This window comes from Elephas maximus, chromosome 4 (assembly GCF_024166365.1).
Source record: "Elephas maximus indicus isolate mEleMax1 chromosome 4, mEleMax1 primary haplotype, whole genome shotgun sequence".
In the NCBI taxonomy this organism is placed as follows: Eukaryota; Metazoa; Chordata; class Mammalia; order Proboscidea; family Elephantidae; genus Elephas; species Elephas maximus.
In genome coordinates, this window is record NC_064822.1 from 184,124,981 (window position 1) to 184,150,097 (window position 25,117).

General features: G+C 48.3%; 1 protein-coding gene across 6 annotated transcripts in view; it reads left to right on the forward strand.

Moving 5' to 3' along the window:
• Window positions 1-12,729: 12,729 nt before the first annotated feature.
• TNRC6B (trinucleotide repeat containing adaptor 6B) overlaps window positions 12,730-25,117 on the forward strand; it is a 296,019-nt gene continuing 283,631 nt past the window's right edge. For 4 of the 6 annotated variants that reach the window (XM_049885180.1, XM_049885179.1, XM_049885178.1 and 1 more), the window contains exon 1: window positions 12,735-13,364. The gene's annotated coding sequence lies outside the window, so the exon portion shown is untranslated. Of the gene's footprint in view, window positions 13,365-25,117 lie in introns of all 6 variants that reach the window. The other 2 variants (XM_049885184.1, XM_049885177.1) reach the window with 2 other exon arrangements.

Genomic DNA, 25,117 nt, shown 5'->3' on the forward strand with positions numbered 1-25,117 from the left:
TAGAACTTCATAGAAAGACTAGACAAAAAAGAAATGGACTCAGCAACTAACATCAGATTTGAAAGAAACAGGCTGGGGACTAGAGAAGTAGCTCACCCAAGACACAGCGAGTTGTACCGGTGGCAAAGAAGAGGCAACTGGCTCTTTTCTAGTAGACTCTGTTGCTTCTCTAAGGAGCCCTGGTGGTGCAGTGGTTAAGCACTTGGCTGCTAACCAAAAGGTCAACAGTTCAAACCCAACAGCTGCTCCAAGGGAGCAAGATGTGGCAGTCGGCTTCCATAGAGACTTACAGCCTCGGAAACCCTGTGGGGCGGTTCTCCTCTGTCCTATGGCATTGCTGTGAGTCGACTGGACAGCAGCAGGTTTGGGGTGGTTTCTCTCTTTTTTCTTCTTGATTTATTGAGCACCTGCTGTATGCCAGTCACCATGCTAAATCCTGTAGTCACATGCAAGTTTCAACTAGGAACAGCTCATGAAAGGGGCCCTTTACAAAGTTAACACACAGTTTTGCTGTTCATTTTAGGATGGAGCTTTGTGAAGTTGTGTGATGAGCAGAGCAGGTCTTATTCCCATTTTTCAGATGAGAAGGTACACAGATCTCCCAGATCTCAAATCATGTGAAATGCCAACTTGGGCCTGCCTCTAGCCCAGAGCTTATTGACCCAGCACTGTTGACACTTGGAGGGCCGGAGCAGTCTTTGTTGAGGGAAGGGCTGTCCCACGCATTGTATGATACTGAGTAGCATCCCTGGCCTCTCCCCACTAGGTGCCAATAGCAGCCCTCCAGATGAGACGACCAAAAGTGTCCCCAAACTAAAACCAAACCTGTTGCCATCGAGTCGATTCCGACTCATAGTGACCCTACAGCACAGAGTAGAACTGCCCCATACAGTTTCCAAGGAGTGGCTGGTGGATTCAAACTGCTGACCTTTTGGTTAGCAGCCAAGCTCTTAACCACTTTGCCACCAGGGCTCCAAAAATGTCTCCAGACTTTGGCAAATGTCCCCTCGAACGGGTCCAGTCACTCGGTTGAGGACTGTTACTGTCGGCTGTGCAGCCCAAAGGATCTCTTCACGTTCCCCCGCCCGGCAAAATGGTTATCTTTGTCTGACAACACTTTGTCCCAGGGAGGCTGGCTGATTTGCCGAAGATTTCGCTTTCTGGGACATATGTAATGGCACCTTCCATCTCTGCTCTAGTTACCTTGCTTGGCTCTTCAGTGTTTCGTGCTCCCCAGACCCCAGAACAGGTGTGTTTAAGTGCATACATCTGCCTCCTTCCACTCACCTCCCCATCAGAGTTCCTCCCAATCTGTTCCTTTCCTCCCATCTCAGCTAAATCCTGCACAGAAAGCACTGATGTACGTAGCCAGGTGTGCCCAACGGTGTCCCCACCGCAAAGAGCAGCCAGCGCAGACCGCAGAGCACCTTCCACGCTCCTTATGACAGGCCAACCAGGACCCACTATCTGGACGTCATTCTGAATCAGGCTTAGCAGGGCTCCCTCCGCAGCTAATTAGACTGTGAGCGTGGTTGTAGTTTATCACCTGGCGGTGCCCCACCATCCTGCCCGCCTGCCCCGAGGACCCAGCAGCTGTCGCCGTGAGTGTCTGCACTGCTGTTCTGGTGGCAGGGTGTTCAGTGCCGAACAGGAACCCTGAGCTCAGGAGCTGAGCCGACCGAGACAGAGCGGATGTGCACCCGAGGGGGTGGGGCATGGCAGGGGCAGGAGTGAGCGTGTTTGGAACAAGTGCCGGGTCAGCTCAAAGGCCTGCAGAGTTCAGGCAGGTTTAGACTTGTCACTACCGCCCTTGGAAGCTTGGAAGGCCCTGCTTCCAGATACCCGCTCTGGCCACACGCGCTGTGGCCCGGCCTGCTACCCACTCTGTCCTTGGGGTCCCTGAGCCCCAAGAGCAGACCCTGTGAGCACAGCAGCCTCGTCTGTCTCGTTCACTGTTGTATCCACGCCGTCTGCTCAACGCCGGTTAAGTGACTGGAAACTTGACAGCCACTGAATACAGGAAATAAAAGCAGTGGCTGCCAAGTCGGTCCACCTCGTGAGAGTCGGAGTAGAACTGCGTTCCACAGGGTTTCCATAGCTGCTTGTTTGGAAGCGGATCACCAGGCCTTTCTTCCGAGGCACCTCTGGACAGACTCGAGCCTTTTGGTTAGCAGCCGAGTGCGTTAACAGTTTGTACCACCCAGGGATACAGAGAGTAAGGCAGGCTAGTAAACTTGGAGGTTCCAGAATCGGTCATGCTCTTTCCTGTCTTGTTCCTGACTTCTGAGACTGTGCATGGAAGCCGATGGGGTTCTGCCCTCTGCCAGTTAATCTCTTAAGGGCAGAACTTGTCAACACTTTCCCCTGACCCGGTGCCTTGCTCCGGGAAGGTTCTCTGTTAGCATGTGCCCTGCGTGGGCAGTCTTCATCACCCAAGCCCTCCGGACTGGGTGGAGCCGGGCTGCAGCCTCTCTGGCTGCACTCCTAGCACTCCTTTCTGACGGCTCACACAGAAGCAGGTGAGGAGGAAAGACGCCTGAGGTGAGGAAGTTGTCCCGAATCATCCAGCAGGTCCTGGGAGGGCTAGGCTCCCTTGATCTGGACCCCCCGAGAGCATTTTCACTGTCCGGTGTGGCCTCTCCAAGTGACAGCTAGCTGGAAACAAGCTTTCCTCCAGAAAAGTGGGTGGACGTTAGGGCACTGTCTGCAGCCACCGGAAAGCAGCTCAAGGAACAGATGTTCACGTCGGAGAAGGAGAATGGCCAGATAAGGCAGCAGGTGGGTGGGAGCCTGGAGGGGGGGATGGAGGAAAAGGCAAGGACAGGCCATGTGCCCCAGTGCCCATGGTCCTCTGGGCACAACCAGGAGGAAAGCCCCCATCGTGTGCTCATTGCTGCACCTGGAACTCTGGCTCACCTTCTCCTGCATATGTCTTGGGTGACTGGACAGGGACAGGCACTTCCCTGCAGTATTTGAAAGGCTTTGTTCATTTGTTCATTCAATGGGTATTTACTGTGTGCTAGGCCTGGGTGATACAAATAATTAAGTGCTCGACTACTAGCAGAAAAGTTGGCAATTTGAACCCACCTGGAGGTGCCTCAGAAGACAGGCCTGGCAATTTGCTTCCAAAAGGTCACTGCCATGAAAACCCAATGGAGCAGTTCTACTCTGCACACATGGGGATACCATGAGTCGGAATCGACCCGACAGCAAACAACAACAAGCTTGGGGATAAACGGTGAGTGAGGAGGGCAGGTGAGACCGGAAGGGTTGTTTTAAGGCCATGTGAGTGAACATGTGCTGTGATCCCACCTAAGGCTGATGGTGGAGAGAGGACAGGTTTCAGAACAGGCAGGCTGGGGCTGGATCCCTGACTCTGCCATTTAATAGCTAACTGAATCCAGCGAGCACCTTGTATCCCAGCACTTCAGGTTCCCTGATTAAAGTGGGTCATCTTGATACCACTCTCTGGAGCCCTTTGGGAGTAATTAAGAAAAGCATCTAGTTCCAAGGCTTATACACAGGAGCTCAATAAACAGCAGTGCTTGGTGGTGTATTTCATTGGGTGAACATTCTCCCCCAAATCCTCTCCTTGCTTCTTCCCTGTGTATTTGGCAACTTCCTGCAGAGTCCTTGGCTCAAAGGACTAAATGCCCGGCCACCTGGAGGCAGTTTCAAAGCCCGGGTTTTAAAGAAAGGTGGAGGAAATCTGCCTGAGACGCTGTTTGTAAGCAGCTGTGCTTGGGAAGGATCCATGTTCCCCTTGGGAACCCCCGCACAATCCCAGCTGGGTGGGTGTTAGTTGGAGGACGTGAGAAAGAGCTTATCTGGTCATGCAAAAGTCCCCACTTAACAACTTTTCTTGATAGTTTTGGGTGAAATAAAAAATTTCAGTTGGTTGGTTTGGAGAATCCTCTGTACATAAAACACAAAACCTAACCAAAGAAACAAACCATCCAGAGAAGCCTGCCAACCTTGACCTTGGAAGGCAGTCCTGTCTCCTTCCTGTAGATGCCAAACCTCCCCCAGCTTTTCGTACAGCCTTTTGCACTTGCGAGATGTCAGTCAGTCTGTCCCCAGCTGCACTGGAACATGCTCAAGGGCAGGGATGGGGCTGGGGGCCCTGCCCAGCATAGGTTGCTCAGGAGAGAACTCGGTTCCATTGCCGTGGTTCCGTCTGAAGAGCCTGAGCGGCTGAAAGCACTGTGGTGAAAGGCTGACACCTTGTGGCCAGCTCGTGGCATGTCATCTCCCTTCTTGGGTAAGAGCGGCAGCCTGGACATGGGGCTGAGGCCAGAGGTCTGTGAAGGGCCAGCATTGGTCCTAGTTGCCACTGAGTCGGCTCCTACTCATGGCGGCCCCATGTGTGTCAGAGTGAGCTGTGCTGCACAGGGTTCTCAGTGGCTGATTTTTTGAAAGTAGATCGCCAGGCCTTTCTTCCAGGGTATCTCTGAGTGGATTCAAAACCTCCAAACTTCCCATTAGCAGCTGAGCACATTAGCCATTCGCACCACCCAGGGGCTCCTGTAAAGGGCCAAGTAGTAAATATTCCAGACTTTGTGGGCCATGTCATTTCTGCCTCAGCTACTGCTGTTGCAACACTAAAATATAGCCATACCAAAAAAAAAAAAAAAAAAAACCCACTGCTTTCGAGTCGATTCTGACTTATAGCTACCCTACAGGACAGGGTAGAACTGCCCCATAGGGTTTCCGAGGCTGTAAATCTTTACAGAAGCAGACTGCTACATCTTTCTCCCACAGAGCAGCTGGTGACCTTTCGGTTACCAGCCAAATGCTTAACCACTGCGCCTCCAGGGCTTCTAAAGTGGCCATGGACAATGCATAAACAAATGGGCATGGCCACGTTCCAATGGCGCTTCATTTATGGACACTGAAATTTGAAATTCGAATGGACACTGTCGTTTGGGGTGGCTATGAGTCAGAATCAACTCGATGGCACCCAACAACATTGTAATGTGCATTAAACAACATTAAAATGTGCCAGGCAAGACCAGCTACATAATTTGTGGGCCCAGGGCAAAATGACAGTGTAGGGCCCTTGTTCAAAAATTAAGAAGACGGCAACAGTGGGGCACTAAATCAACTGTGGGACCTTTCTCCTTCTGAGTGGGAGCCCTAGGGGACTGTCCAGGTCATAAGCCCATGAAGCTGGCCCCAGTGCCAGGCACTGTCCTAAGCATTTTATATGTATTAAGCTACTCAGTCCTCATAACGCCCTTATGAGGCACATGCATATTAGGAAAGTGAGGCAGAGAGAGGTTAAGTAACTGCTGAAGGTCACAAGATTTTTAGTTAGTGGAGCTGAGGAAAATAGTACCTGTCTCTCTGGTTTGTTGTGAGCCTCACACAGTGGAGGCCCCTGGCCTGGGTGCCCAGTGAAACTATTTCACCACTCCCTGGTGGCCCTGCAGCTGGGCCACGCACGTTCCTTTCTTGGTGAGTTTGTTCCTGCAGTTCCTGCCGCCTACTGTGCTCCTTCCCTCCTTTCCTGGTGCCAAGTCTGCACTTTCTTCAAAGCTCAGTTCAAGTCCCTTCTCTTCTAAGGGGCATCTGCCCTCACAATGTTAAAACCGTGTCAGGAAGGCAGACACAAGGAGGCCAGTGTTCTGATGGAGAAGCACTGGGGTGTGGGAGCCAGGCCCATGTCTCTTCTCCCACCCCCCAGAGTTTCTCAGTACCTGGTGTGGAGTCAGACTCACCCCTGGTCAGGCCATAGGGAGACCTCATCTGCCACTGCTTACCTTCTCAAGGCTCAGTGATAATCAACTCTACACAGCTAGAGGGAAAACGAGGAGCCCTGGTGGGTCAATGGATAAGTGCTCAGATCAGTGGTTCGAACCCACCAGCTGCTCCCTGGGAGAAAGTTGTGGCAGACTGCTTCTGTAAAGATTACTACAGCCTTGGAAACTACGGGGGAAGTTCTACCCCGTCCTGTAGGTCACTATGAGTTGGAATCAACTCGCTGCTGGCAACAGGTAAGAGGGAAAACGACTTTAAACCTCTCACCACAAACTTAAAGCAGCCTAGTATAGTCCGTCTCACCCGCCAGACTGGGAGATGTTGAGGGCAGATACTATGTCCAAGTCTCCACTGTGTCCTTGACACTTACGTTGTCAATTCCGACTCATGGCGACCCCATGTGTGCTGAGTAGAACTGCTCCACAGGGTCTTCAAGGCTGTGACTTTTGGGAAGTAGATCATCAGGCCTGTCTTTTGAAGCACCTCTGTGTGGGTTCAAACCACCAACCTTCTGGCAAGTAGTCACGCCCCGCTGTTTGCGCCACCTAGGGGCTTCTCTGATGCTTATAGTGCCCCTAGGCTCTGGACCTTTTCCTGGTATGCCTTAGTCCATGACCCCTCTCCCATTTACTTCTTAGGTATCAGCTCAGAGATCACCCCCTCCTCCAGGAAGCCTTCCCTGACCATCCCCCACCCCAGAGCGGGGTGCCTCCTCTGGGCTTCCACACCCCCTGTATATCTCCGTCATAACGCCTGCCTCATTGCATCCACCTTCCAGACTAGATTATGAACATCTCGAGGGCAGAGACGGCATCTGCCTTGTCATAGTGCCTGGGACACAGTAGGTTCGCAGTAAGAGTGTCTGAACAAATGACTGAATAAAAGGAAACTTTAAGTAAATGTTTGTTAAACTCCGGGCTCTTGTATACCCTTCAGCACCGGGCTGGGTACCTGATGAGTACTTATATAAACTTAGGAGACGGATGAAAACCAGTGACAGCTCCAGAGTTCCTGTTAAGAAGAGGGTTTAGCGGGAGCAATCTGGTTGCGGGATGGGAGTGGAGGAACTAGGGGATATTTCTTGACAGACAATAGTAAAGTAAAGATCCCAGGTGTGACAGTGGAGCGTGAGTGCTGGGAATAGGGGTACAGAGGAGGGTGTCCTAGGCCAGGGGTCAGCAAACCAGGACCTATGGGCCTAGTTTTTGCAAGGTCCATGAGCTAAGAATGGTCTTTACATTTTCAAATGGTTAGGAAAATAAAATCAAAAGGAGAATAATATTTCGTGACACGTGACACTCGGAGCCACTGGGTGGACTTGAAACTGCTAACCTTTGCGATAACAGCTGAGCACTTAACAGTTGCACCACCAGGGCTCCTTTAGGTTTCATCATTATCTCATAGTCTAGGATAACCAATCTGATTAAATATTTTAGAAACGAGGAAACAGAAGCTCAGAGAGTTTACATGACTTGCACAAAGTCACACAGCAAGTATGCTGCAGAACGAAGGCTGGAGTTGGAAGGATGAAAATAGCTATCTTGGAGGTGAAGGTCAAATAAGGACCAGGTTCCCACCCCCACGGCCCTGGAGGACAACATGAGGAAGGGCATACAGACTCCTTTGAAGGCACGTAGAAAGTGGTAGGGAAAAGAACAAGAACATTTGTAGAGGTAGGAGGAAAGCTGGCTATTTTCAGAAATGAAGAGGAGATTCTCAGAGTAACACGTTGCGGTGAAGTCATGGAAACGAGGACCGAGAAAGGCTCTTGGATCTTGGCCACGAAGAGGTCATGGATGAGCTTAGAGAAATGAATTTCTGCAGAGAATTGGGGCTGCAAGCCAGGTTTGAAGAATGAGGAAGCATGGATGGCAAGGCAGTGGAAATAGCTTATTGTCATCAGCTACCCTTGAGTTGGCCCTTGACTCATAGCGCCCCCATGTGTGACAGAGGAGAACTGTCCCATAGGGTTTTCTTGGCTGTAATCTTTGCGGAAGCAGTTTTCTAGGCCTTTCTTCCTTGGAGCCACTGGGTGGGTTCAAACCGCCAACTTTAAGGTTAGCTGCTATTGTGTGCTGTGGAGTCGATGCTGACTCGTAACAATCCTATATGACAGAGTAGGACTGCTCCATAAGGTTTCCTCGGCTGTCTTGTTGTCGTTAGGCACTGTCAGGTCGGTTCTGACTCACAGCGACCCCGTGTACAGCAGAATGAAGCGTGGCCCAGTCCTGTGCCATTCTCTCAATACTAGGTATGTCTGAGCCCATCACTGCAGCCAGTGTCAATCCGCCTCCTTGAAGGTTTTCCTAGGCTTTGGCCACTGCAAACCACAGGCTCCTGTGCAGATGGCTACACGTTATTATTTGAAGAGCTGAAATAAGAAAATAGAGGGAAAAAAAGAGGCTATTTGAGGGGGGGTGGGAGGAGAGCCAACTCTGAATTGGGATGCAGAGGAAGTCAGTGACTTCACTAGGAAGAGGTCTGTCTCATTCTGGGGCTGAGATGATAAAGACTATGAGGGCAACTGTTCTTTTGGGGATCATGGTCTCCCCAGCTGCTTTGTAGAGTCCTCGAGGTAGACATCTCAGAGGCAGTATAGTAGCATGGAGAAGAGCTTACTCACTGGGTTCAGACTGCTTGGATTCAACTCCCGGGTTACTACTGTGGTGACCTTGGGCAAGTCAGCCCTTTGTTGTTGTAGTTGGTTGCCATCTAGTTGATTCCGACCCATGGTGACCCCACGTGTGCAGAGTAGACTGCTCGATAGGGTTTTTAAGGCTGTAATCTTTCAGAAGCAGATCACTAGGCCTGTGCTTCAAGGCACCCCTGAGTAGGTTCAAACCACCAACCTTTCGGCTAGTAGTTGTGCGCTTAACAGTTTTTGCCACCCAGGGACTCCTTGTGAGCCCTTTAGTGCCTCAGTTTTCCTATCTGGAAAATGGGTATAATGGTTGTCATGATGATCCACGTAAAGCCCACAGCAGGTATTCACCAGATGGAAGCTATTGTTAAGAACCACCTCTCCTGGTTCTCTTGTGAACCTTCTAGTGTGCATCCCAGCACATTGGAGGAGCACAATGTTTGCCGCTTAACTACGTTGCTTTTCAGGAAGCATGGTCATAAAAAACAAGGGGTGATCTAGAAGCGGTGCAGCATCTGTCACCAGGCTTTGTTGCACAAGAAGTGCTACCAGACATGTAACAAACACTTATGAATATGTCTTCTGTAATTAGCACCTTCCAGAGAGTTCTCCTCCCCTGCTGCTCCTGTCCCTTGGCTATGACTGCACCCACTGCCTGACCCCAAGAGAGCAGTATTAGCTATCAGCTGTCTACTTATCTTTTGGAGTAGGTCCCTTTACAGGGATCTTCCAATTGTCGTAAGCCTGGAGAATTGGAGATGCTTTACAGACACCTCCAAATGCCTCACAGCAGTGAGAGGCCAATGCCAAGGGTGGCAGGAGCTCTCCCATGCCACAGAAATCAGAGCGGGAGCAGATCCAGCTGGCCGTACCACCCTAAGCCTGTGGGTCACTGCAGAATGTTTGCAGAAATCCCCATTGCATTGGACCTTGTCCAAGCCAAGCACAGAGATCACAGAACCGTCTCTCAAGGGAAAAAAGGGAAGGCCTGTTGTTTGGGATGACTCGGAGCACTTTTGGTAGCCATCCAAGACACCTATCATTCATTAAACCTGCCTTCCCCTCCAGCAAAAAGCCAGCTCGATAGAACACCACATATAGAGCTCTAAGAATAGTATAGGGCTGCAAGGACATAGTGCACTTGGCCTGCATACGAGTGTGCAAGGCTTGGCAAGTTTTTTAGTTTTTTTATGCTTAATGCTGAGTGGGTTGGAATAAACACACACACACACATACACACGCATATATATATTTTCCTCCAAATAGCATGCAGAGAGGAAAAGAGAACAGAGGAGAGCAGCCTGGCATCTCATTCTCTGATCTGGGTCGCCTTTTCAGGGAATGGATGGACTCCACAGCTACCAACACATGGCTGTAAGCCCTAGGGCAGAGTCTGGTGAGCACAGACAACCCCCTGCCATGCCCCATCCTTGACATCCCTGAGCAAACCCCAAAGTCCTATAACAGGTGGTAATTTGTCATTTGCTGAGCACTAGGCTGAGCAAGCCCCAAAATCCTGTAACAGGTGGTAGTTTGTCCTTTGTTGCAGCAGTAATTGGAGACCCTCATTCTCCCCAATAAATATTTGATTGATTTTTTGGCTTTCTTCTGATAAACGTGGAAAGGGAGGACAGGTTCCCTCCAGAGCCATAGTTCTGACCAGTGGGAGCTCTGAGATCCCAGACAAGATCCTGAACCACATCCCATTGTTGGAAGAAAAAATCCACGTGTAGGTCTATTCATAGAAGTGTCTGGGTTGCCTCTAGTAGTGGGATTCTGGGAGCTTTTCCTTTTATAACTTTCTGTACTGTCTGAAATCTTTACTCAGTGTTACTTTTATGATCAGAAAAACAACAATCTTATTTGGAAATTATTTTCATGTTTTCAAGGGGCCAGACACAATAGGAATTCAGGTTTCCTGCTTTCTCCTGGGGAGGGACAGTGCTCACAAGGTGGAGTGGACAGATAGCTGAAGGCCCTCAGGAACAAAGATTATAGGAAGAGCAGGCTTTGGCCATTCCTGGCTGGAACTGTCCTGATGCCTGCCCCCTGGGAGCAAATGCTGCAGGCCACCCGTACGTTGCCAGCCTCCTGCCCAGCTAACACAACTCAGCCTTCAGTTCTCCGTGCAGATATGATACCACTTTTTCTGGAAACCTGTTCCTGTCCTTCCAAGACTGAGTCCTATGCCTTCCCATGGGCTTCCAGGGCACATTACCACCATACTGCACTCTGATTATCTGTTTTACCTGGTGGTCATCTCCAACCCCCACTATCTGTGAGATCCCTTGAAGACAGAGGCGTTTTATTCATCGGTGTAACCCTTGTGTCTTAGAAAAGTGCCTAGCATGCTCAATAAATACTTTAAAAAACCAAAATCAAACTTGTTGCCATCAAGTAGATTCCAACTCATGGCACCCCATGTGTTACAGATAGAACTGCCCTCCTCGGGGTTTTCTTGACTGTAATCATTACAGAAGCAGATTGCCAGGCCTTTCTTCCACAGAGCCACTGGGTAGGTTTGAACCACCAACCTTTAGGTTAGCAGCCAATCTCAAACTGCTTGAACCACCCAGGTTCCTCAGTATTCCCTGAATAATTATTTGGGTCCCTTTTATGGTCAGAACACTGTAAGGGGTACAAAGATGAAATAGAACCATTTGTTTTCTAGGGCAGATGTGTCCAGCAATTAGCAATAAAACCAAGCACTAGATTGAGGATTAAAATAGAGGTACAAACAGCTACCTACGGAAGGAGGGAAAGTTTTGGACCCTAGACATTTCTCAGTGTGTTTTCTGGTTCAGAATCCCCATATTGGAATGCTAGTGGGGGGTATCTCATGGAGCTGTAAGGGTCCAGGTTCTTAGAGCCTCTATTAGAATTTAAGCCTGATCAGCTTTCTTCTGTCCTTTGCTGGCAGTGTGGCCCTAGGAATACCAGCCAATTAATCATAATTGATGTTGCAAAGCGCCTTGTCTTGCTCTGCTGAAAGGCTCTTAAGTGTTGAGCATTATTACTGTGTTACAGTGGTTGTTTTATTATCAAAACAGTGCCAACGAAGTTACACAACAGCTTGGATCAGGAAGGCAACCGAGGGCCATGATCCCACTGAAGCTACAGGGAATGAGGATTTGGGACGGTAAAATGTTAACTGCCGGAGAGGGAATAACACAGAATGTGGGCTGGAGTCCAGCGCTGAGCTCCTGGAGATAATTTCTGTCCCAGAGGCTTAGAGCTGGCTCTCTGGCATGGGTCCTATGCATCCTGCCCTCCGTTGGCTGGAATGTGAGATTCACATCGATGAAAGCTGCCACCGAGCAAAAATCCAATGGCCGCGAGCCAGGAACACACGTCCTGCGCCTCGCTCGGCATCAGGGGGTTACCCTGGAAGCTTTCCAGAAGCTGAAGGGCTGTTCCATTTGCATGCAATAAATTATTTCTCAAGTGATCTATTCTTTATCTCTCTTTCAACTCTATTCCTCCTTGTTTCCGCCTCTTGAGAACTCTTCTCCGAAGAGTGAGCTGGGGATGGGTGAGGGAGGGGAAAGCTTGGCACACATTCATAAAGCTGCGAAAATAGACACAGGTGTAGATGGGCTCTGGCCAGGAAATACTAGGCTTGTTTCATTTACGAGTCGGGGCTGGGGAGGAGGATGCGGTAGAGTCAATGGCAGCCTCTCCATAGCTTGGGTCTCCCAACAGCGTCACTTCCAGAAACTTAGAAAGTTGGATTCGGATAAAACGTTTCTAAGGTGTTGGACTGACTGACAGGTACGATTCTGGGCCAAAGGAGAAGCACTAAAGCATCGTGAAAAGAGGTGCAGGCTCTGGAGTCGAACAGACCTAGGACCCAAAGCCTGGTCCCCCGACTGCTTTCGATCTGGTGACCTCAGGCAAGTTTCCTAACCTCTCTATGCCTCGATTTGCTATCTGTAAAACTTAGGTAATCTCAAACTCACAAGTTTAACGAGATAATCCCTGTAAAGAACTCAGCCCTGTACTTGGCACCGAGTAGGCGCGCAGTAAATGGTAGTCGTCATTATCACCAATTCCTGGCCAAATGGCCAGGGTCGATCCAAAACTCCTTGGCGAACGATTATCCCTGGTACAGCGACTCCAGAGCTGACCGACGCACCTGTGTACCCAATAAGGGACCGGGAAAGAACTCCGTGGAGCTAAAACCAATGGTCATAGCCCTTGTTGCTGGCCGGGCTTTCTTGCTCTTCCACCAATGGTTTTAAGATTTGACTCGGGAGTGACATCTTGCCAGCCCAATGACGCACTACCCACCCACACTCAGCACTTCGGAGGGGATAAATCAAGGAGCCGGCACCTTTAGATTCCGTTATTAGTCAGTACTGGATGAAGAGAGGAGCAGGGGGGAGACAGCCCGAGGGAGAGGCACTAATGATCTAAAAAAAAGAAAAAAGATGACGATTGCGCCAAGCCAGCTCGGCCGCCATCATGCTCTAGTTTCCCCTTCGTCTCGCTCGGCCCGCGACCGAGGAAGCGGCCTCTCGGATGCTGAGGGGGTGTGTCCCCGAGTGATTGGCGCAGGCAGCTCAGCCAATCATAGCGCGTCAAACGGGACGCACTTAACCAATGAGGGGCGACGGCAGCGGCAAGGCATTGGAGGGGCGGAACTGCAGCTTGACGGGCACAAAACCAGCCAGTGAGAGCCGAAAGCCTTCTCCCTCCGACCAATGGAGTGGCGGCCTGGGCGGGCCCCCGAGTGTTTGTGTTGTGGTTTAGGGGGAGGGAGGCGGAGGGGAAAGTTTGTTTATTTTGTTTTTAGTTTCTGGGGTCCCCGTGTTTCTGGGAGGTGAAGCGGGAGGGAGTGACCCCCGCAACCCTCAGTCTCCCTACCACGTCGCCTCCACAGCCTGCAGAGGAGCCGGGGCCGCGCGCTTCGCAACGCCTCACAGCGGAACGCCGCGCACTCGGAGCCGGCAGCGGCTCGGCGGTGAGTGGAGCCCGACGGCCGCGGCCGGCCTCCCCTCCCCCGTGCGCTGCCCAGTCGGAGCGGGCGGCGGGGTGGGCGAGGGCGCGGCGGGAGCGCGCGGGCGCCCGGGTGTCAAGCTGAGGCGCCTCGTGTGCGTGTCCCCGCGGGCGCGCGCGCGGCGGGGACGGGCTCGGGAGGGCGCGCGCGGGGGCGGCGGGGGCGGCCGGCGGGTGGGTCTGAGCGAGGGGCGCGCGCCGAGGTCTCGCGCTCCCCGAGGGGCGGGGCGGGGCGGGGCGGGGCGGGGGGACGTCCGCGCGGCCCTGGCGTCACGCGCCGGCAGGTGGGAGCCGGGGGAGGGCTTCCGGGTGGGCTGGCGGCGTCGAGGTCGCTTCCCGTCCCGGGGGCCTCGGGGCCGGGAGGGGAGCCCGGCGGGCGGCTGGGAGCCGAGGCCCGGGCTGGCCGGGGGAGGTGTCAGGCCTCGGAGCCTCCCCGTCCTGCTCGGCGTCCCTGCGCGGACGACCTGGCCCTGATGGAGAAGGAGGGAATGTCTTCCCCAAGCTCACCCCGGGCGGGGGATCCGGCCCCCTGACCCCACCCAGCCCTGCGTGTCGGCCGGCGAGTCAGACTTTCCACTGGGAAACGAGGAGCAGGAGGAGTAACAGCGGCCCCGGCGCTGTCGTTTATCTCCCCCGGTCGGGCGCCCTTTAGTTTCTAGCTACCGAGTTTGTTAGCCCATATGAGTCGGAATCGACTCGACGGCCACGGGTTTTGGTTGACAGCCTGAATGTCCCATCCAGCCCAATGCACTGTGTTAGCTAGAGCCACAGCCAGTAAGGGCAGCCTGTTGTCAGGCTTCCTAAGGACCAGCCTGTGCTTAATTCTGTGGGCCCAGGTTAGCAGTGTGACATTTTTCAGACTCCTTGTTTTCACATGTATCTTTTGGCCATTAACTTCTGAGCGAGAGATTGGGCGAAGGTTAAGGTGAATTTCAAGTTGGTCATTTGTTTTTGGTGTAAGCAAAACTGTGCAAAAGTTGGCGAGAGGTCTTTCTCCATTGTCGGTGAATAAAACCGAGAATCAATGATTAAGGCTTTGTTAGGACCCCCTGTCTAACAGCTAAGGATAAAAAAATATGTAACAGACTTTAGTTGGTACTTTGGCATCTGTGTAAATTGAATGATGGGAGCCGTTCCCTTCGTCATTGTGGGAAATTTCAGTAAGGTGATAGTTTTCCTATCGGGGAAGCATCAAGGATCTTGGCTTTGGAACTGTATTTGTCTATTTAAAAGTATCGTGTAAAGGTCTCTTGAGCAGAACTTTTAGCATACTGTCTTCTGCCTGCGCAGCGTGCAACGTCATTGCAGGCCTCCGTTGGGAGGGGAATGAACTTACCGTGTCCTTACTCTGAGACACATTCGTAAGTCTCCAGAACACAAAGCAGACTGGCTTGTCCAAACTGGGACTCAGTGATGATAATAATGTTTTTATATTTTCTTAGTTATTGACCATTATCAAGTCTTGTCCCAAACGTTATTGTTTGAGCAGAGTGGTTTCTGATAGGACTTAAGGAGAAGAAATTCCCAAGCTGCTTTCCTAGGGTAGCATATAAATGGCATGCCCTTTAAAATATTTTTTTTTTTCCCTGATTGAAATGGAAGCACATAAAATGTTTTAAAATCAGAACAAAGCATTTGTTGAAATAGCAGTAATAATGCTGTTGTTAGTTGCCATCGAGTCGATCCCAATGCACGGCAGCCCCATATGTGCAGAGTAGAACTGCTCCATAGGGTTTTCAAGGCTGTGACCTTTTGGTAGCAGATCTCCAGGCCTGTCTTCCAAGTTGCCTCTGGGTGAGCTCAAACCATCAACCTTTTGGCTAGTGGTCGGGTGCTTAACTGCATTAAGCTAATGTTTATTGCATGCCTACCGTGTACCAGCTTGTTTTCATTTTTATCCCTTATTCTCACTTCAAACCTTGAGATAGGCAACATTATTGTTACACGGTTTTACAACTATTATTGTATACAACTAGTAAGTTCAAGGGCCCAGGTTTAGTGTTCAGTCTGTCTGGTTTTGAAGCTTGTACTTGTTCCATTTTGCCTGCCAAATTATCCAAAGGAAGAAAGGAAACTGAAAGTAAACAGGACCAGAAAAGGGGAATGCCACCAATTATTAGGTTGCCCATACCTATCTTAGGAATTTAATGCTAAACTAAGCTAACTCTTGTTTTTAGAAATTAAGAACATTTTTATAAATTAAATCTAAGCTTTATTTTTATTTCCTCCCACTTTGGTTTGTATAACAATAAATTAAAAATGCATTTTTAGTTCCTCGGTCAAAGTTTTCATAGGTTCTTGCCTATGCTCTCCCCTCCAGTACCTTGCTGTTGTCGTAAATCCTGTGTGCACTTCCAGGGACCAGGTGTTACTCGTTTTTGTATTTACCACCATGCGTGACACGGTCGGGATGCAGTAAATGTTTGTTGACGAAGGAGCCAAGTTTAAAATGTAAGGACTTCGGGTTCATTTTAGTAGTTGAATGATGTAGCTGTAGTTTAACAGGGACAATGAGAAAGTGAATAGTTTATATGCAAAAATGCATTCTAGAGAATACTTAAATGGAACAACTCACGGGGTCTTGGCAAGTTCTGTCTATTTGAGCTGCTGTGCCCTTCTGTCCTTTCCCTTTTAGAATTCTCAAAGAGGAGGTTGCGCTGACTGCCTCCTATCCTTCACTACCTGCCCCCATCCTCACCACTCCATTGATGCTTTCCCCGAGGTTACCAGTTAACCTAATGGTTAAATTTCCCAGAACAGCTGTTCAGGGTTCATCCTGTTCTGTCTCCCTGCAGCAGTCAATCCTTTAGAGTCTACTCCTACCCCACCCTTTAATTATATTTTTAAAATAACATACAATAAAATGAACTTGGGTACCGTCCTGTGAATTTCAGCACACGTATAGATTCCTGTAACCACCACCAGGATCAGGGTACGGAACAATTCCATCACCCCCAAAAATTCCTTCGTGGCATCCCTTGGGGTTATCCCTTTCTTAATTCTCTGACTTAATTTGTTCTAACATCATTCTGTCCTTTTTTTTTTTTTAATTTTACTTTTTTGGGCATTCCTTTCCTATCTTTTGTCCCAGAAGTAAATCAACACTAAGGATCAGTCTTAGGCTTCTTTTTTTTTTTAATTTTGTTTTATTTTTTTCTTTCTCTACTCCATGGAAATGTCTTTTACTTTTGGAGCGTAAACTACCTGTCACCCCTGTATATACTAATTTGCATATCCGTCCCTAACCTGTCTTCTGTACTCCAAACAACATCCATATTCACCTGCAGGGATGATTCACTTCATACCATGTGTAAAGTTAACTCATTGCCTCCCAAATCAGCCTTTCCATTAGATTTCTCTAGATTTTCCAGTGGGTGCCCTCATTCTGCTAAGCTGGCAGCGCTGGCCTGGAGCGCTTGGAGGGATGTGTAATAAACTCTCTTATCTCAGACCCAATATCCTGCCCCTTTGCTGCCAGCTTGGCAGCACTTAGAACTCCTTAAGGACTGCACTGCTTCCCTGGTCGTAACCTTTAAGTGGCTTCCAGTTGTACTCAGGCCAGTTAGGGATTTTATTTTTTATCCTGTGAGGCTAGACATGATCTGGCCTATGCTGGCCTCTCCAGTCTTCTCTTTCACCTGCCTCCCCGACCGCCCCCCCCCCCCCGCCCTTGATGTTCTGACTCAACAGCCTTTCCTTCAGTTTCTCAAATCACCCAAGCCTTTTCCAACTTGGACTATTCTTCTCTCCCCAATTCCCCCCAGTCTTTGCCTACCTCATTTCAGGGTTCAGATTAAATTGTCACTTCCTCAGAGAGACTTTTCCTTTACAAGCTCGTCCCACTGCCCCCGTCCACCCTCACTGAAGTCTCTTGAAGCCCCTGCTCTTTTTTCATAGCTCTCCCCACAACGCATGATGTGCATTTTGGCTTTGTTTAAAGTCTTCCTCCCGGGCCAGGGGCTGTGTTTTGTTCACCCGTCTCCAGAGCCTAGGCAAGCCTCTGACACAGGGCAGACTCTCAGTAAATATTTGCTGGCTGTGGTGTGAGCCTGGGCTTTTGCTCTCGTCCCCTAGCCTGTAGTTTCTAGTGGCCTTGCCTACCTCCTCCCAGCCTTCTCTGGAATTTGATCCCACTACTGGAGGCTTGGAAACCCTGGTGGTGTAGTGGTTAAGTGCTACGGCTGCTAACCAAAGGGTCAGCAGTTCAAATCCACGCTCCTTGGAAACTCTGTGGGGCGGTTCTGCTCTGTCCTGTAGGGTCGCTATAAGTCGGAATGGACTCGACGGCACTGAGTTTGGTTTTTTGGTTTTATTGGAGGCTTGCCACGTAGAGGTAGATCTGAAATTGAGGAAAAGGTCACAGATCCTGTTCTCCTTCTGAATTGTACCGCACCTGAGAGCCATTACCACCAACCAGACTATGTCTACCCTAAACCACGCCTGAGCTTGCCGACTCTGGTGGTGAACATTGCACCTTGGTTATCCAGTCTGGGTCTACGCCTGCAACTCTGTTACTCTTTCCTGGCCCCAGCCTGCTCTTGATTTCTGGCCCCTCTCTCCACCCAGCATGGGGCTTCTGAGGACCTTGTATACTTTCCAGTTAAGCCTGCTTACCCTTTGACATTTGTCAGCCTTTTGACATTGACATGCCTGTAGTGGCCTGCCCCTGCATATTGCCCCCACACTCATCTTCCTGAAAGAGTGCATTGTTTATATGTTTCTGCCCCTCCCAAATCTACCACACAGCTTAAGTTTGAAAACCTTCAGTGATGTTTCATTGCCTACCTACCCTAGGGGGTTTGAACTCCTTAGCCTGCTTTCTAAAGCTCTGTACAAGTACTGTACAATGGAAATAGAATGTAAACCACATGTGAAATTTTAAATTGTCTAGTAGCACATTAAAAAATAAAAACAAAGGAGTGAACTTTGTATTTTATTTAATTCAATATATCCAAGGTAGTAGTACTTAAAGATGTAATCAATGTGAGAAATTACTAATGAGATATTTTACATTGTTTTTTTCCGTGTAGTCTTTGAAACCTGGTATGTAGTGAACACTCACATACAAGTCGATTCAGACTGACTGCATTTCAAGTGCTCAATAGCCACATGTGGCTAGTGGCTACAATGTTGGACAGCACAGCCCTGAACCATGTCCTCAACGTAGGTAAAGGGCCATATCTGGGTAATTCCAACCACTGGCCATATGATAACTGTTCTCTTCTACCTAGAACCAACTTCCTATCCAAATATGCTAACTTTCCTTGCTAAGAAACTCAGGAGGCCCCAAGGCCATCCCTAAACCTTAGTTCTCACCATCTCCTTTCAACCCTTTTAACATTACTTCTTTTTGTATCATTGATTTTTCATGTATCAGTTACCTATAATATTTATCAATTTGTATTATAATCAGGGGTAATATTTAAAGTACTTAGCAGTTGATAAGCACTGACCAATGGCAATGGTGCCTGATGAGTTACAGCCGAGGCTGACCTCCATGGTCTAGTTCAGGTACCAGCTGAGTAACCGCTGGGGTTGTCCTGGATTTGCTGTCAGCTTCCCCAGTATGCCTGTGAGTTCCTTGAAGGCAGGACCCTGTCTTCCTCATCTTTGCATCCCTTGGAGAACTCCTGACCCAGCCTGTAATAGGCTGCCTATAAATACTTTAAATGAATGAGCAAATGTTACCTGTATTTTTGTTTTATTCTTTGTATGTGATATGTTTTATCTTTCCAGTTAGAAACAAAAATGTAAGTCCTTTGAGGACAGAGATCATGAATTACGAAGCAGCACATGGCAGATTTTCTTGATTCGCTTACCCAGAGTTGCTTTTGAAAAAGAACTATGCTGAGATACTCTTGTGGGCTTTCAGGCTGGGTCCGAAATCAGGTTTGACTTTAAGGAAACTTATTTTCCTTTGTGGTTTGTAAACTGGCTCTGAAAGCAGTTAGAAAACAAGAGCCCCGAAATAGTCCCACAGTTAATGCGTACTCTTCAGAGTCAGCGGCAGAGTTGGTGACTGGAAAGGCCCTGAACTAACAGAAGGCCTGGGGTTCCGTTCGTATTGCAGAGATTCGCTTATGTCCCAAGCTCAGGAATGACTGAATTCGACAACTGTAAAAGTATGGAGAAAATGCTCCATTTGCACGAAGGTGGAGTGGTGAATTCTTCATAGGAAGATGAATTCCTCTCAGCTACCTTATCCTTTTGCTCATTTCTGGTGTGAACTGTAGTACATCATGTTTCTAGGTCTGTCTCTCCCGCTAGATGTTAGTTTCTTGAGAGCCTGACTGTACTGTATTCATCTCTGCCTCCCCAAGTTCATACTGTATTGCGTCTGCCATATTATAGACACTCAAATATTTGTTGAGTAAATAACCCCAAATTATTTAGCTTTGCAGAGCCTCAGTTTTTTCTTTTGCAAGTAGGGAATTTTCTGCTTCAGAGGATTGATGAAACTGTAGCCACAGTAACCTTTTAGAACTGCCTATTTCTTCAGATGTGTTATAATTGATAAAAATTTTTTTAAGAAGCAAGTGTAAATCTGATCACCTTTTTTCCCCTACTTAAAACAGTTAATGAGACCCAAAGGCCCTGTCGACCTCCACTCTGAAATGTAAATTCCCTGAGAATAAGAACTTGGTCTGTCTTCGTCCCTGAATCCCAGAGAAACCACATGTGGCTCAGGGCCTCCCCAGCCTTATTTTCTGCCACTCTCTCCTTTGCTGAAGGAGCCCTGGTGGTGCAGTGGTTAAGCGCTTGGCCGCTAACCAAAAAGTTGGCAGTTTCCTGCTAACCAAAAGGCTTGCGGTTTTGAACCACCCAGCAGCTCCACGGGAGAAAGACCTGTCCATCTGCTCTGTAAACATTACAGCCTAGAAAACCCTACGTGGCAGTTGTACTCTGTCACATGGGGTCGCTGTGAGTCGAAAATCGACTCTGGCACCTAACAAGAACAGCAGCAACTCCCCTTTGCTGCCTCTTCTAGTTTCTGGAACGTATATTCCTTCCTACCCACAGGCCTTGGCACATGCTGTTCCCAGGGCTTAACAATGTCCCCACCCACCTTAGTTGATGCTTCTTCAGTCCTCAGAGCTCAGCTTATATGTCACTTCTTTAAGGGACTCCTCCATCTCCCCCACATGTCTGAGATTAGATGTGCTCCTGTTAACTGCTCAGAACACTACAGTTGTAATTATGTAATCATTTAATTTGTATGTTATTTGTTTCCCCTGTTAGAACATAGCTACATGAATTAAAAGACCTTGTCTTTTTTGTTCACTTACGTATCACCAGCATCTAGCACCACTTAGCCCAGCGAACTGCATGTGGTATATTCTCACTAAATATTTTTCAAAGGAAATAAGGGAAGTTATTCTAATGGTGTATAATAAATACGTGTAGGCAGGGAGGGGTTTCTTTTTTAAATTATCTCCAAGTTCTATCTTTTCCTTAATTTCTACTTGTAATAGGTAAACAGTTTAAGATTACAGAAAGGATGTTGTAATAAAAATTTTTAATTTGCCTGAAAATCTCATTTAGCCATTGTAGAGTTTGAGTATCCTTAGTGGAAATGATGAGAATGGTTATTCTTTTAAAAGTCTTGCTGTACGCTAGAGATTCCCATGTCTATAATCTCCCTGAACGTTTGAGTGCATGTCCTGTGCTGAGCGCTGTGCCGGAAGCTAGGACTGCGAGGACAGGATGATGAAAGGAGAGCTTTGCTCCCCAGGAGCACACAGCTGAGCAGGTGAAACAGACTTGTAGGTAGATGAGTGCCATTTGGTGTAATAGGCACTACACTAGACAGTTCAAGGTACGGGATAGGCGATAAAAAGGAGAGTCATCAGCACAATTGGTAGAGGTCACGAAAGCCTTCCCAGGGGAGACGACGTTCACTCTGAGTCAGAGAGGCAAAGGATGTTTCAGGCAGAGGGCACAGCCTTGCAGACATGCGAGGAGCATATTTAGTGTATGGGAGACTAGCACAGTAGTGTGACTTAGAAAGCTGGTCTTGGGGTATAAGGGAGTCCCTGGGAGGTGCAAATGGCTAACGCACTTGGCTGCTGACTGAAAGGTGGGAGGTTAGAGTCCGCTCACAGGCACCTTGGGAGAAAGACCTGGTGACCTGCTTCTGAAAAGTCAGCCATTGAGAGCTCTGTGGGTCACAGTTCTCCCCTGACACACAGGAAGTCACCGTGAATCGGCATCGGCAGCAGCTGATTTATAGATTAACTGTGACACGTCAGGCTCAGGCTCTTGCACTGCATTTGAGAACAAGAAATATTTTAGAGATACGTATTTGACTCAGTATATTTGAGTTCATAAAAGCATCTGAAATGTAAAGTACAAGTCAAGATCACCATAAAGCAGAATAGCGCTTATCGCTTGTGGTTAATATACTTGCTTGAGTTTATTACCCACACCATGCAAAGGAGTTCAGGTGGAATTAGACAGTGGTGACTCATTGAAGCTTATCTCTAGGAACAGAGTTAAGAAAGTGACCTCTTGATCACCTGGAGACAAGTGCTGGTGCCATCTCACGTGGGCCAGATACTGAACCAGTGAAAGGGATGAAGTGAGAAATAAGGATTACCCAGAAGGGCCTCTGAGTACGTGTACTGGGAAAAAAGATTCCTACTGCTTGAAGGTCTCCACATCTTTAAGTCTCCAGGTGGTTCACTGAGCTAGCATTAATCCAATTTGATGCTGAGTTTCAAGAAAGGAAGATTAATTAGAAATCTAGCCCATTTTCCTTCATTTTGTTTCGCCTTAGTTTCAACAGCTCTTTTTGTTCCTGTCCCCTTCCATCCCTCTTTCTGTGCCCTGTTCCTCTGAAGTAGTACCCTCTTTTCCCCCAGTCCACCTGTCTCTTAGTATCTTTCATTTTAATATCACTGAATTGTTTTCATGTACAGTTGTAAGATACCTTGGTTGGCTATCTGGTGTTTCTGAGCATTGCATATTCAGAGTGTGTTCTTATTCAGAATGGGAAGAGGTGATTGTTGGGGGGAAGGGTCTGCTTTTGCACCTCCCAACCAGGCTGCCTAAGTAAAGGCCTTGGGCCCGGAGCATTCTCTGATAAAGAGGCTGGGAATTGGGTTGCCTTCTCTCTCTCAGTTCCTTCTCCTTATCAGCGAAGCCCTCCCCCTGTTCTGGGCACACAGTAACTTTATCTCTTACACATGTATGGGCACAACATGGCACCTGGCCAACTCCCCATCTGTATCTGTTCCTGGCCGGCAGGGAATAGAGTCCTTCATTTTAGGCACAAGAGGAGGAACATACCAGATTGTAAGAGCCAGCCTCAAGGAGTGGACTGAAGGGGAAACAGGGTTTGTGAGACCAAACATGGGTGCCCCCACGTGGTCCGCTAGGTCACTACAGTTTGCATTCTTATGTAAGCCGCTGGCATGAGCCGCTCTTGTCTACCACCACTATAAAACTTCTGCTCTCCCACTGTGGGGTGTGGAGGCCTCCTTTGGCCCTGCAGCCACCCAGGACTTGGCTTCGTTTGTAAGTCTCCCTAATAAAACTCCTTTGCCACCACATTGGAGTTGCTTGCCTCTTTGGTCTCTCAGCACCCTCCAATTTTGGAGGCAAATTTCAAGTGACTGGTCCATCCTAGGCAGTAATTAAGCTGCAGCGGTGGTTCAGTGGTAGAATTCTTGTCTTCCATGTGGGAGACCCAGCGAGTGAAGCCACCACTTTTCTGTCCATGGAGGCTTGCAAGTCGCTATGATGCTGAATGGGTTTCAGCAGAGCTTCCAGACTAAGACAGACCAGAAAGAAAGGCCTGACAACCTGCTTTAAAAAACCAGCCAGTAAAAGCCTGGTGGATCATGGTGGTCCTATCCCGTTGTGCATGGGGTCACCATGAGTCGTGGGCCAGCGCAACAGCAGCTAACAACAGTGCTGACCACAGTCAGAGGATGCTAATTGACCCATCATAATGCTGTGGATTGTTACGAATTCTGTATATTCATTTATTGACCTAGATTACAAGGGGTAAGAAGATAACGGGTAGTGGGGGGAATAGTGCCAGTTAGTATAGTTTATTTCAGTATCTTCGTAAAAGAAAGGAAGGAGGAAAATGGAAGCAGGGTGCTGTTGAGAAGGCAGCAGCATCTTAAGGTAAGAGAAAAAAGCTATTTAAAGATGTGTAGGAAGGACCGGGGAGATAGAAAAATGGAAGCTGCTTGAGTGGAGAAGGGGACAGGCGATTGATGGGGCAAGGCCACCAGATGGCTTCCATGGGCGTACAGGAGCGATACGCACATGCATTAGAAGGATGAGTTAAGAGAAGAGGGAAAAGTCATGGGTTCTTACCTTGAATGTTCATAGCTTGAGTTCAAAAGAAGTTTATCCTCCTTTGATTTTCCAGTGGTATTCAGCAGAATGGTTTGTAGATAGTAGGGGTTAACAGTCATACAGAGAAATTCACAGGATTGAATGAAGATACTGGTTATGACTTTCAACATGTTCCAGTTACCGGGTTGCACTATCTGTGCCCTATGACAAATTGTCATGTTTTATGAACCCTGGATTTTATGACTAGTATAGATACATTGTATTCTCTTCCTAAAGGTATTAATAAGTTAAATAGATACATTTAAAATATACCACAGTTTTTACCATTTTGGCATGTGGGTTTTTTGGGTTTTGGTTCATTAAAAAGCAAAAAAAAAAAAAGGGCAGTGGCCCAGGTCCCTAACTTAGAAAGGTGCTGGTCAGTATGTCAGGAGAAATGTCATGAGCATCTGCTAAGTACAAGGCTCTGATGTGGAGGAAGCAGATTCAAAGTAGAAGATGAACTGCCGCGCTCCAGCGGGCTAGGCGGTTTTCCTCCTGTGGAACTCTTGCTGACGGTGTATCATGAGATGTTTTACCCAGATGTATATCCCTGTGGAACCTCTAAATAGAGAATCCCTCCACTTCCCTGTACCATGGGCCGCAGATTTTAAAATAATCTGTCACCAGCCACCCTTTTATCAACCTTTTTTTTCATAATAGAGTTTTAAATTTCTACATCAAAGTGTTTAAAATTCATGTTTTTATTTGACACTTTGGCCCAGTCCCTTTAAAAGAACACAATCATTACTGCTTCCTTCTTTATCCATGCAGGTGGGTCTGTGGGTTGGTGTGAACAGAGATCTGTTTACGGCTGAAAGACGAGGCCCAAAGGGGAAAACGTTGCTTTTAAAATACCAAGAGAATTAATGACAGGGCTTTTTGTAGAAATAACAAAAACCACACGAGAATGAAAATGCAAAAGACATCACATTTCAAGCCAGTAAGGGCTGAGTTTAAAACTTTATAAAGAGGACCATCTGCCCCCAGTACAGCTGTGAGTCTGCCTCAGCACATTGTGACACTGCCCTGAGCTTCCTGAACCCGCCAGAGCCAGGGCCCGGCACTGATACAGCAGGTCTGCTTTGGAAGCAGATGCTCTCTAGGCTTTTAATATATTCAATGTAATTTTCTCTTATTTTCCTTTAACCTCCCATTTCTCCAACCTTGGGTTTATCATCCAGGATGCTTTTCAGAAAAGTAACTCTGGATGCTGGAAAAGGGCCTCTGCTTCACCTGCCTTGGAAGAGTCATTGACTGTCTTGGGTCCCATCATCAATAATTCAGCCTCCCGATACCTGAGTCTTGAAATCCTGAAACATTGACTCTTGAAACACCGTCGAGTCTTTTAGCTCCTCTTTTCTCTCT